The sequence below is a fragment of the Mobula birostris genome, chromosome 23 (assembly GCF_030028105.1).
Source record: "Mobula birostris isolate sMobBir1 chromosome 23, sMobBir1.hap1, whole genome shotgun sequence".
NCBI lineage: Eukaryota > Metazoa > Chordata > Chondrichthyes > Myliobatiformes > Myliobatidae > Mobula > Mobula birostris.
This window is the reverse complement of record NC_092392.1, coordinates 19,971,592-19,985,075: the sequence shown is the minus strand read 5'-3', so window position 1 is coordinate 19,985,075 and position 13,484 is coordinate 19,971,592. Positions and strand designations below refer to the sequence as shown.

General features: G+C 45.8%; 1 protein-coding gene and 1 long non-coding RNA gene across 2 annotated transcripts in view; one reads left to right on the top strand and one right to left on the bottom strand.

Annotated features, from left to right (window-relative positions):
- Positions 1 to 13,484, bottom strand: part of pfkfb3 (6-phosphofructo-2-kinase/fructose-2,6-biphosphatase 3) — a 101,891-nt gene that overhangs the window by 54,127 nt on the left and 34,280 nt on the right. The window lies entirely within an intron of this gene.
- LOC140186696 (uncharacterized) lies at positions 2,167 to 5,308 on the top strand. Its single transcript, XR_011882919.1, has 3 exons — positions 2,167 to 2,564; positions 3,482 to 3,569; positions 5,018 to 5,308. It is a non-coding gene; the product is annotated as an uncharacterized lncRNA (long non-coding RNA).

The window sequence follows — 13,484 nt, the reverse complement described above, 5'->3', positions numbered from 1 at the left end:
CATGCTTTACTCGGTTTCCATGCTCCACTTTCCTCTCCCAAATACTCTGAACAGTCCACAAACCCATGAACACTACCTTGCTCTTTTGCATTATTTATTTATTTCTGATTTTAACTTTTTATGTATTCCACTGTACTGCATCTGCAAAAGAACAAACTTCACGCCATATGTCAGTGATGACAAACCTGAGTCTAATTCTGATTCAGTCTGCTCTGGGTGTAATTCCAGACTCACGAGTCTTGCCTGGTTCATCAGTTAAGGACATAGAGTACAGATCAGGAACAGGCATATAAAAAAAACGATTGGAACTTTAACTTTCCTACAGTCACAGAGTGATTTGGCATTATATCGTCCAATCACTTGACCATGATGTCACTGTATTCTTACATTACCGCACTGAATTCCACCTCACTTCACAGGGCATGGGACCTGGAAATTACTGATTTACAGCAATCCTGAATTTCCCTAAACCTGGCATTGACCTCTGCTCCACCAGCAGAGAATTTCAGAACTCACTCTTTCACATATACAAAGCATTTTGTACATCTATATTAATAAAAGTCAATTAATACAGTATGTCTGTGGTAAGCTCAACGTTCAAAGTAAATTTATTTTTAAAGTACGTATATGTCACCACATACGACCCTGAGATTCATTTTCTTGTGGGCATTCACAGTAGATACAAAGAAATACAACAGAATCAATGAAGAACTACAAAGACTGGCTAACAACTAATGTGCAAATACAAAAGAAAACAAATAATAATATTAATAAATAAATAACACTGAGACCATGAGTTCTAGAGTCCTTGAAGGTGGGTCCATAGGTGTGGAATCAGTTTAGTGTTGAGCTGGTTGCAAGGTAATAACTGTTACTGAACCTGGAGGCGTGGGGCCTAAGGCTTCCATACCTCCTTCCCGTTGACAGCAGCACAGCGAGAAGGGAGCATGGTGGGGGTGGGGGTCCGTGATGATGGATGCTGCTTTCTTGTGGCAGCACTCCTTGTAGATGTGCTCAGTGGTGATCTTTACCTGTGAAGGACCGGCCTTTACCCACTGCTTAGTTGCATGATATTAACTGAAATCAATGATTATGCTCTGTCTATGGTAATCTCGATTTGTCTTTGATTTTAATTATTTTTCTGAATCTTACTTTGAACAACGGCATGCTTATGATTCTGTAATTTATCTCATATAAATGTATTACTTCCAGAGAATTTGCAACAGCAGTGTAAAGTCTGCAAGACTCACAGGGGGTCAGTGTGGACATGATGGAGGATTACAAATACCTGGGGATACGAATTGACAATAAACTGGAATGGTCTAAGAACACTGAGGCTGTCTACAAGAAGGGTCAGAGCCGTCCCTATTTCCTGAGGAGACCGAAGTCCTGTAACACCTGCCGGACGATGCTGAGGATGTTCTACGAGTCTGTGGTGGCCAGTGTTATCATGTTTCCTGTTGTGTGCTGGGGCAGCAGGCTGAGGGTGGCAGACCCCAACAGAATCAACAAACTCATTCGTAAGGCCAGTGATGTTGTGGGGATGGAACTGGACTCTCTCACGGTGGTGTCTGAAAAGAGGATGCTGTCTAAGTTGCAAGCCATCTTGGTCAATGTCTCCCATCCACTGCATAATGTACTGGCTGGGCACAGGAGTACATTCAGCCAGAGACTCATTCCACCGAGATGCAGCACAGAGCGTCATAGGAAGTCACTCCTGCCTGTGGCCATCAAACTTTACAACTCCTCCCTTGGAGGGTCAGACACCCTGAGCCAACAGGCTGGTCCTGGACTTATTTCATAATTTACTGGCATAATTTACATATTACTATTTAACTATTTATTATTCTATTACTATTTATAATTTATGGTGAAACTGTAACGAAAACTAATTTCCCCCGGGATCAATAAAGTATGACTATGACTAAATTCCAGAGAACAAGGAAGACATTTTCAATATCAATAATTTAGCAACAAGACAACTTCACAGGTTCATGTAACACTTATGTTTACTTTGATATGTTTATGAGCTTTAATTATTATCTGAGAATCTTTTTTTCCCCCAAACAATTTCTTTTAAAAGTATCCTTTAAAAGTTTTGGCAAATCAGTATGGTTTACTAAAAAAAAACTCATGTATCTGATTGTAAAGATGATAAATGTTTGCTTTATTTGTTACATGCTTGTCAAATCAAATCAGATGAGTGAAGATATGCTGGAGGCAGCCCGCAAGTGATGCCTTGCTTCCTGCACCAGCCCAGCATGCCCACAACTTACTGACCCTAACCTATACGTCTTTGGAATGTGGGGGAGAACCAGAGCACTCGGGGGAAACACATGTGGCCACAGGGAGAACGTGCAAACTCCTTACAGACAGCGTGGGAATTTAATGCCAGTCAGAGATTGCTGGTGCTGTCAAGCAATTGCACTAACTGCTACACTACTGAACTGTATCGGAATGTGCCGATTGATTGTGCAGTGAATCGGCTGGGCCTGCTATGCGTGGAGGGCTCTCTCTCTTTATGCGTTGAAGCACCTTCAATAACTCCAAAAGACCGAAGAAGGGTAAATACTGAAAGGCTTTTATTCGCTGTACAATACGACTTCCATGGTGAGTGTCTGCCCCTGGACTGAGGGGGAGGGGCAAGGTGAAATCACCTTTATTCGGGGCTCTGTGTGAGGAGCCACAGGGACAGTCAGCAGAGGGGCGTGTCCAGACCGTTAACCCAGTTACAACATATATATGGTTTACCACATGCGTAGGCTTTCAAGTGCCTGTTTTTGCCTCAGCAGGCACGGTTTGTAGCTCTCGCACTGTAAGTTGCCCAGTGTGTACAATGACCAAGAATATTCTGTAAGAACGTTTAATCATAACACTTTGTTATCCATCCTTGCTCCGTGCATACACAACAACTACTGTGGCACCTTTTAATTATCCCAATAATTATCTCTCCTGCAAGAGTCAACCTTTACTGGGACACTGGGATAAATTAACATTAGAAGGTGCATAAGTCGGGTCATTAAGAGGTAGAAAGGTAGTAAGCCCACGGCCTCCTCTACCGCCGCAATGACGCCACACTCAAGTTGGAGGAGCAACACCTTATGTTTCATCTGGGTGGCCTCCAACCTGATGGCATGAACATCGATTTCTCAAACTTCCAGTAAGGCCCCCCCCCGATTCCCTCTCACATTTCATCTCCTTACCTGCCCATCATCTCCCTCTGGTGCTCCTCCGCCCTGCCTTTCTTCCATGGCCTTCTGTCCTCTCCTACCAGACTCCCCATTCTCCAGCCCTTTATCTCTTTCACCAATCGACTTCCCAGCTCTTTACTTCACCCGCCCCCATTTCACCTATCACCTATCACCTCGTATTCCTTCCTCCTCCCCTCTCCTCACCTTCTTACTCTGGCTTCTCATCTTTTTTCTCCAGTCCTGATGAAGGATTTCAGCCCAAAACATCACCCGTTTACTTTTCTCCACAGATGCTGCCTGACCTGCCGAGTTCCTCCAGCATTTTCTGTGTGTTGCTTGGGTTTCCTGCATCTGCTGATTTTCTCTTGTTTATGAAAGGTAGGACCTATTTATTTTTCCTATCTATGGTTTCGTCTAGTCATACGTTCCCAGAAACTCTTTGACTGTTCCCAGAGCGACTCCAGTATCTAATGTGGAAACTTGCGGATTTAAATTCAATTCTGGATGCACAGCTAATTCAAAGCAAGATGGCAGCTCATGGCGAGTCTGAGGTCACCTGAGTCAAAATATACCATTGTTTCCTCTTGCAGAAACCTAGGTTCACGCACCAGAAACTTTGCCTTGATCAACAAGTCAAATAGGGCAATAGTTACTGTACCTGATAAAGTTACCATTCAGCGATTGTTCATGGTCTTCTGCTGCTGTAGCCCAACCACTTCAAGATTCAATGTGTTGTGCACACAGAGATGCTCTCTGGCACACCACTGTTGCAATGCGTGGTTATTTGAGTTACCATTGCCTTCCTGTCAGCTTGAACCAGAATAGCCATTCTCCTCCGACCTCTTTCATTAACAAGGCATTTTTGACCACAGAACTGCCACTCACTGGATGTTTTTTTTGTTCCTCGCACCATTCTATGTCAACTCTAGAGACTGTTGTGAGTGACAATCCCAGTCTCTGAGATACTCAAACCACCCCTTCTGGTATCAGCAATCACTCCACAGTCAAAGTCACTTAAATCACATTTCTTCCCCATTGTTTTGTTTGGCCTGAACAACAACTCAACCTCTTGACCATGTCTGCATGCTTTCATGCACTGAGTTGCTGCCACACGACTGGCTGATTAGACACTTGCGTTAATGAGGTGTACAGGTGCACCTAATAAAGTGACCACGGATATCTCGGCCCCGGTCTATCATTAATGAGATGGGCTGAAGGGCATCTTTCCATGCTAAATTAGTCTAATACTCTGCTCTGGGCCAACTAGTGAGCCATAGCATGCAAAGGTGGCCGATTTCTTTCCCCAACGAATACTGTACTGGATTTCTTATAACAATTTAATCGCCTCACCTTTACTATTTCTAGTTATATTGGGATGAACAGGGAAATGATGGGAATGTAATATTCATCATGCAATGCCAATAAACTGATGTTATGAATCTCCTGGAGCTACAAGGGTGTGTCACCATTGTGTGAATGTGTGTGTGTGTGTGTGTGTGTGTGTGTGTGTGTGTGTGTGTGTGCACAATTGCACGTTCTAGTCTCTGAAAGGCAGTATTGACTTAAAGTGGATGATGGGATTCATCTGGGTTTCATTAACGCTGCTCTACATGGCTCAAACAAGGAGAACAAATATTGAAACTGAGGGAAATCAATGGCAAAGGTTTGTTATGCCTGGTTAGCTTGGACGGCTGATCCAGGAGCAGATCTGAATCCCACCGTGGCAAATGGGGAAATTAACTAAACAGTGAAATGCTAATCACAAAACTATCATGGGTCTGTCGATGGTCAGTAACTTTAAACTCCTTGGCAATATTATTTCACAGGAACAGTTCTGGAAGCAGCATGTAAATGCCACCACAAAGAAGGTACAGCAGCACCTCTGCATATACTCGGCATGCCATCTAAAGCTCAGGCAAACATCTACAGAGTATATCCTGACTGGGGGCATCGCAGCCTGGCATAGAAACACCATTGCCGATGAATAGAAAAAACGATAAAAATTACTGGATACAGCCCAGTCCATCACAGGAAAATCCATCCCCACCACTGAGCACGTCTACAAGGAGTGCTGACACAAGAAAGCAGCATCCATCATCAAGGACCCCCACCCTCCAGGCTATGCTCTTTTCTCACAAACAACAGGAATTCTGCAGATGCTGGAAATTCAAGCAACACACATCAAAGTTGCTGGTGAACGCAGCAGGCCAGGCAGCATCTCTAGGAAGAGGTACAGTCGACATTTCAGGCCGAGACCGTCCTGACGAAGGGTCTCGGCCTGAAGCGTCGACTGTACCGCTTCCTAGAGATGCTGCCTGGCCTGCTGCGTTCACCAGCAACTTTGATGTGTGTTGCTATGCTCTTTTCTCAATGCTACCATCAGGAAGGAGGTACAGGAGCCCTAGATCCCACACTACCAGGTTCACAAACAGTCAGGGTCCTGAACTGGCATGGATAACTTCACTCACCTCAACTCTGAACTGATTCCACAACCTATGGACTCACTTTCAAGGACTCTGCAACCTGTGTTCTCAATATTTATTTACTTATATTTTCGTATTTGCACAGTTTGCTTTCTTTTGCACATTGGTTGTTTATCTATCTCTGTTTGTGAGTTGATTTTCATTGATTCTATTGTACTTCTCTGTTCTACTGTGAATGCCCTCAATAACATGAATTTCAGGGTGGTATATGGTGACATGTTGATATTTTGAAAATAAATTTACTTTGCACTTTGATCATCAAATTCATGAGAGCTTTTCACAGGATGTCCTTACCCGATCTGGCCTCTGATGACTCCAGACTCAGCAATATGCCAGTCCTCGGCTGTGTCCGGGTAATTAAGGATGCACAATAAATGCTTGCATGCCCAGTAATGTATACTAGATCTTGTATACCAGAGATCTCATTGAAACTCATCAGATATTAAAAGGCCAAGATGGAGCAGACGTGGAGATGATGTTTCCTGTAGTGGGAGTGCTTGGACCAGAGGGCCCAGCCTCAGAATAAAAGGATGTCCCTTTAGAACAGAGATGAGGAAGGTAGTGAATTGGTGGCATTCATTGCCACGGATGGTTGTGGATACCAAGTCATCGGGTACGTTTAAAGCAAAGTTTGATAGGTCCTTGATTAGTAAGGGCATTTACTATCATGGGGGGGAAGGCAGGAGAATGGGGCTGAGGAGGATGATATATCAACCTTGATCGAATGGCGGAGCAGATCTGATGGGCTGAATGGCCTGATTCTGCTCTGTGGTCTTATACATCCTATGAATGAATACATTTTTGAAAACAAGATTCCCTGCTCCTTTGTTATTTTGGTCAACAGTCTGGTTGGCCTACATTTGAGCTACGGATTCAATGATTTATCACAGGGCATGAAATAAAAGAGCGAGCAGGGACAGCATTGAGTTTGAGATGGCCTCTGTGAAGTGGACTGTTGTGCTCTGAATGTCCTTCGATTCTCATTGAGTCACCGAGTAGTGCGATCACACAAGTCGAATATGATGTTCTCCTGAGGGGTTGCCGTCAATGGAGAACACATGTGCGTGAGTTTGTTTAATGTGGGGAGGCTGATGCATGGGTACCCACAGCACGGTCCTTGATAGATCAGGGTGAAGGTCCAGTGGCACGGAATACAAGGTGACTTCACTGCCGCAGCCTTCCTCCACCTCCATCGCCATGATCATGTGTCATCATCTCCTGCCAGCTCCACCACCGAGACTGGTGGGGCCGCTCTTCGCCGGGAGCCTCCCCCTCAACCTTACCATCATGGCTAATGCTATGAGGAGCTAAGCTCCTGGCGGCGTCGCTCCTGAGATTTCTTTGCAGGCACTTATAATGAAAAATAGAGACACGGTATAGAATAAACAGTTTGGTCTGAGACCCTTCATCAGAACTGAACAGGAAGGGGCAGCAGCCAGAATAAGAAGGTGGAGGGACGTGGTGGGGGTGAGGTAGAGAGGTGGGAGGTGATGGGGTGGAAGAGGTAAAGAGTAGAAAAGGAAGCAACCAATGTGAAAAAGAAGACAAGCTGTGCAAATCAAAGATGATATGGAGAGTTTGAGCTGCACAGGGTCCTTCAAGAGAGCCTGGAATCAGTTCAGAGTTGAGGTGAGTGAAATGATCCACCCTGGTTCAGGAGCCTGATGACTGAAGGTTAATAACTGTCCCTGAGTGCGGTGGTGCAGGGTCTAAGGCTCCTGTACCTCCTGCCTGATGGTAGTGGCAGGAAGAGGGTATGGCTTGTACGGTGGGGGTCTTTGATGATGGATGCTGCTTTCTTTTGGCAGTGCTCCTTGTAAACGTTCTCAATGGTGGGATGGACTGGGCTTTATCTACTTCTTTCAGAAGACTTTTCCATTCCTGGGAACTGGGGTTTTCATACCAGGCCATGATGCGACCAGTTAGGATACTCTCCACTGTGCATCTACAGAGGTTTATCAAAGTTTTTGTTGACGTGTCAAATCTGTGCAAACGTCTAAGAACACAGAAGCTGTGTGGTGCCTTCTGTGTGATGACACTTAATTACTGAACCCCCACCACCCAAGACATGCCCTCTTCTCATTACTACTATCGAAGAGGAGGTACAGGAGCCTGAGGACACCCGCTCAACATTTAGGAACAGCTTCCTCACCTCCGACATCAGATTTCTGAACAGTTCATGAACACTACTTCAATATTTTTGCTTAAGTTTCTTACTGTAATTTCTAGTATATGTTATGTATTGCACTGTACTTCTGACTCAAAATAACAAACTTGTTGACATATATCAGTGATGGCAACCTGATCCTGACAGATCCTCTGAAATGTTAGCTGCAAGGTAAAGCTCCTCAGAACCCCTCCAATGCAATTCCAGCCTTACTATCATGAAACAGTTGCTGCTGATTAGATAGAACACAGATAGTGTTGGCTGGGTTTCTCCTTAATATATCACACTTCCTCATTTTCCACAGCATGTTAACATCACCGGGTTGCAGAGGTAAATATGGCAGAGTCTTGTTTTATCAAAACAACTACTGTTGATCATGGTGGCACAGCTGGTAGAGCAACTGCCTCACAACCCCAGCGATTCAGGTCCGGCCCGGACCTCGTGCTGATGGACTGGAGCTCACGCACTCTGTGCGCGGGTGCTCCAGATTCCTCTCGCTTCCCGAAGACCCTCTGGTGGGTGAACTGGTCTCGAGTTTCAAAAAGGCTTCAAAGCGAATTTAACCTTCCCAAGTACCTATATGTCACCATATACAACATTGAGATTCGTTTTCTTGCAGGCTCTTACGGGAAAATAAATACAATAGAATTTATGAAAAACTGTACATAAACCAAGACTAACAACCAACACACACAAAATGTTGGAAGAACTCAATATTCCAGCAGCATCTATGGAAAAGAGTACAGTTAATGTTTCAGGCTGAGACCCTTTGACAGGACGTTTTGGGTCAAAACCCTTCGACAGGACGTTTTGGGTCAAAACCCTTCGGCAGGATGTTTCGGGTCTCGGGCCGAAATGTTGACTGTACTCGTTTCCACTGATGCTGCCTGGCCTGCTGAGTTCCTCCAGCATTTTGTGTGTGTTGCTCGGATTTCCAGCATCTGCAGATTTTCTCTTGTTTGTGATTGGAGTACTATCAAACAAGCAATGTGCAAAAGAAGATGAATCATGCAAATAAATAATAAATATTACTGAGAACACGAGTTGCAGAGTCCTTGAACATGAGAGTGTAGGTTGTGGAATCAGATCAGAGTTGAGGTGAATGAAGTTATCCACACTATCCGCTACACCGCTGCGGAGAGAGGAGACGGGCTGATCAGTAACTGCATCTCTGAACGTAGACTACCTGGGGTGGGATTTGGGCAAACAAGCTTGTGACTCTCAGAAAAGATCATGACCCAGGGAGTGATGGGTGAATGAACACTTTAATCACTGAGACCTATCAATATCAGCAGTTTCTGGTGGGAAAAACTTGAATGCGTTGTCAACTGCAGCTCGTTCGAATAAGTCACAAAGAGTTGCATATGATGGAACCCATCCAATCTGATCTGGTTCTGCACAAAAACAATCCAGCTAATCCCACTCTCCACTGACTTGCAAATGATAAACGGCCTCGATGCCACTTAATGCCAAATAAGCAGCTTCCCCTGTGGTCTGTCCTGACGCAGGGTTTCGGCCCGAAACGTCGATGATTCCCTTCTCCCCACAGATGCCTCTCGACTCGCCGAGTTCCTCCAGCAGGTTGTTTGTTGCTCCAGATGCCAGCATCTGCTGTATCTGCCCCCCACCCCCACCCCCAGGGGTTAGTTGTTTAGTAGCTAACCTTCGGCCACAGAAACAACACAAAGCCCAATTCATTTGATAAGGGATAGAACAGTTGGAGGCCATTCTCTCAGGACATACCCTTTCTGACCGAACGGTTCAGTCAGCTTTATTGGAAACATCCCCCAAAATAATTCCTTCCCCTCTGCTATCAGATCTCTGAATGGAACGTGAATCCTACCTTTTTTTTTTGTCCTTTGCACCACTTGTTTTATAATTCACAGTAATATTTATGCCTTGCACTGTTTTGCTGCCATGAAACAACTTGCACTCAGCGGCCACTTCATTAGGTGCCTCCAGTAGCTAATAAAATGGCCGCCGTGTATGTTTGCGATCTTCTGCTGCTGTAGCCCATCCTCTTCAAAGTTCCATGTGTTGTGCATTCAGAGATGCCCTTCCGCACATCACTGTTGTTACGCATGGTTAAAGGAGTTATTGTCACCTTCCTGTCATTCCTCCTAGCAGCTGAGCCATCCTCAGCTTCAACCCGTCTGACCATTCTCCTCTGACCTTTCTCATTAACAAGGTGTTTTCGCCCACAGAACTGCCACTCACTCCATGTTTTTTTTTTTGCTTTTTGCACCAATCTCTGTAGATTCTAAAGACTGTTGTGCATGAAAATCCCAGGAGATCAGCAAATTCTGAGATACTCAAACCACCCCGTCTGGCACCAACAATCATTCCATGGTCAAAGTCAACTTAGGTCACATTTCTTCCCCATTCTGATGTTGGTCTGAAAACAACTGAACCTCTTGACCATGTCTGCATGCTTTTCTACCTTGTTACTGCCGCATGATTGGCCGATCAGATATTCATATTAACAAGGTGTACAGGTGTACCTAATAAAGTGGCCACTGAGTGTATATCAGTGATAGTGAATCTGTTTCCGATTCAACTTAAAATCTACAGCTTCAATGGGAAATTCTTTTCATTTATTCATTTATCTTGGAATATGGACATTGCAGGCAAGGCTACAATTTGTTTCCATCAACCAGTCTCAGTAACAAGTCTCCTGTGCCGTCCCATGGCAAACTACCGAATATTGGAATATTAGACGTGGAGAAAGTGTTTCCGATAGTGAGAGAGTCTCGGACCAGAAGGCACAGCCTCAGAATCGAGGGATGTCCCTTCACAACTGAAACGGGGAGGAATTTCTTTAGCCAGACGGTGGTGAAGCTGTGGAATTCGTTGCTACGGACAGCTGTGGAGGGCAAGTTATTGGGTATATTTAAAGCGGAGGTTGATAGGTTCTTGATCAGTCAGGGTGTCAAAGACTACAGGGGGAAGCTGCCAGAGGTGGTGGGAGAGTCCGGTTCATTAGGGTCATTTAATAAAGTCTAGAGGAGGTCACGGACTGGCAGGTCCATTCCTCCTATCCCCTCAGCCATCCTCACCTTCTCTCCCTGCACTGTGGTAGGGCTGGTGCAACCCCAATCTCCCGTCCTGTCTGTGTGGAGTTCGCACTCTCTCCTTGGGACCACATGGGCTTCCTCCCACAGCCCAAATACGTGCAGGTTGGGGGTTAGCTGGCCACCGCAAATCACCCCCAGGGTGTAGGTGAGGGGTACAATCTGAGGTTATTCTGGGAACAGGGGCAGAATAGGTCGCAGGGAAAATTCGCGAACGCTGGCACAGACTTGATGGGCCAAATGGCCTTCTTCTAAGTTGCAAGGAGAAACGGATCATCACAGACTTTCCCTTTTGCACCTCCACCCGCAACTGTAAAATAGGTTTTTTTTTAATCTGTAACTTTTACCCGTACTGGGAAATAAAAGGTTAAATCCTCCCCCTCCCCACAAATGCTGCCTGACCTCCTGAGTGTTTCCAGTCTTCCGTTCTGAAGATGGAAGAGAAAATGTGGGGGGAAAAAAATTGAGGGTTAGACAAGACACAAATAATTATTACACAGCTACAGTCTGTAAGGGTGAGGTCACCTCTTTGTACCTACAGTGAGTCATCCTGAAAGATCAGTGAAAGGAGATTCCTGTTCTCAATGTGTAGGAGCTAGTTAGTGATAGAATAATGTGGCACGTTACATGATTCAAGCTGTTAGATTTATATCTGTGAATGAAGCAATAGGGAGTCACAATGCCTTCCTGAATCACAGTTGTAAGAGCAAAAGAGACAAGAGCTTTCGGTGACCACGGCTCCGCTGTTGCTACTGCAGTCAAAAGGATCATGGGGGATCTTCTGCCCAAGTCCCACGTTCCCAAAACCCACTGATACCTGATGGGATACTCCCCACCCCTCACCCCCGGCCGGGGTAGAAAGGTTACTGAGTTCCTGGTTCACAAACCCAATAATATAAAACACACAAGGAAGAAACATCCCACTGTCGCATGCTTGGGGAATGAAGCTCTCCCCTTTTCAACCACCATCACCTCTCACATCCACCCTGTTGCCTCTCACCTCCACACCTCACCTTTCATCTCCAACCCCTCAACTCACTTCCACCCAACACCTCTCACCTCTATTCCCTCACCTCCACCCTGTTACCTCTCAAATCCACTCCACCACCTCTTTCCTGCCCGGTCGCCTCTCAACTTCACCTCCTCACCTTCACTCCATCACCTCTTACCTCTACCCCCTCACCTCTCACCTTCACCCTCACACTTCCACTCCATCTCTCACGTCTTGCCCTCACTTCCACCCCATCACCTCTCACCTCTTACCTTCACCCAAAAAGGCCTGTTCTCATGCTCTTATGAGGCCAGGGCTGAAAGAGTGTTACATTGGATAGATACTTTATTGATCTCAAAGGAAATTACAGTGTCACTGTAGTATTATAAGTGCACAGATATACAATTATTAGAAGAGAAGTAGAAAGAATAAAAAATAAGTTGCCTCAGTCTAACGGGGGGGGGGGGGGGGGTCATCACTTCCCTGGCTATAGGATGACTCATTATAGAGTCTAATGGCCGAGGGTAAGAATAACCCTTTGGAGCAGTGTAGTTGTCTTAGTATATCACTAAAAGTGCTCCTCCTTTCAGCCAGGGTGGCATGCAGAGAGCGAGAAACATTGTCCAGAATCGCCAGGATTTTCCGTAGAGTTCTCTGTTTCCACCACCTACTCCAGTGTGTCCAGTTTGACTCCTATACCAGAGCCAGCCTTTCTAATCAGTTTATTGAGCCTGTTGGCATCACCCGCGTTGATGCCATTGCCCCAGCACACCACCACATAGAAGATTGTACTGGCGACAACAGACTGGTAGAACGTGTGAAGGAGAGGCCTGCATACTCCAAAGGGCCTCAGTCTCCTCAGGAAGTAGAGGTGACTCTGGCCCTTCTATCACACAGCCTCCGTGTTTGTGCACCCCCAGATACTTGTAGGTCCTCAACACATCCACATCCTCACCATCAATAGTAACAGGGAGCAGTGAAGGGCTTAGCCTTCCTAAAGTCCATCACCATCTCCTCTGTCTTGTTGATGTTGAGCTGTAGATGATTCAGCTTGCACCATTTGACAGATTCCTCCTTCAGGGCCCTGTACTCATCCTCCCATCGATTGCTGAGTCATTAGAGAATTTCAGCAGATGGCATGACTCAGTGTTGTACCTTAAGGCAGTATAAAACAGAGACTGGTCATAATTGGAGCAGTGGCTGGTGAATCCCTGTAATTCTCTGCCTCAGGAAGCTGTGGAGGTTTGTTCTCAGCTGAGTTCACCCAGTAATGAACAGCCAGCACGAGCCAGCCTTTGGCACAGCGTTTGAAAGACCAGAGGGAAGGATGGGGAGAGATGTGTTGGTTGCCACAGGAATGCTGGCATCCTCTGCTGGGTGGGAATGGGATGTTCCTTCATGCCTTCCCTCCCTCCTCTTCCCCCCGAACCACCTCAGGGGTAGAGTCCAGGAGAGCTGAAGGCACTCAGCAGACTCGCTGATTCCATCAGTGAAGTCAGCTGGTGGCCACTCTTCCTGTGCCCACTTGATCTCCTGTCCAGGGTGTTTCTGCAACTCTCTCCCGTGATCTGTGGTTGCTTA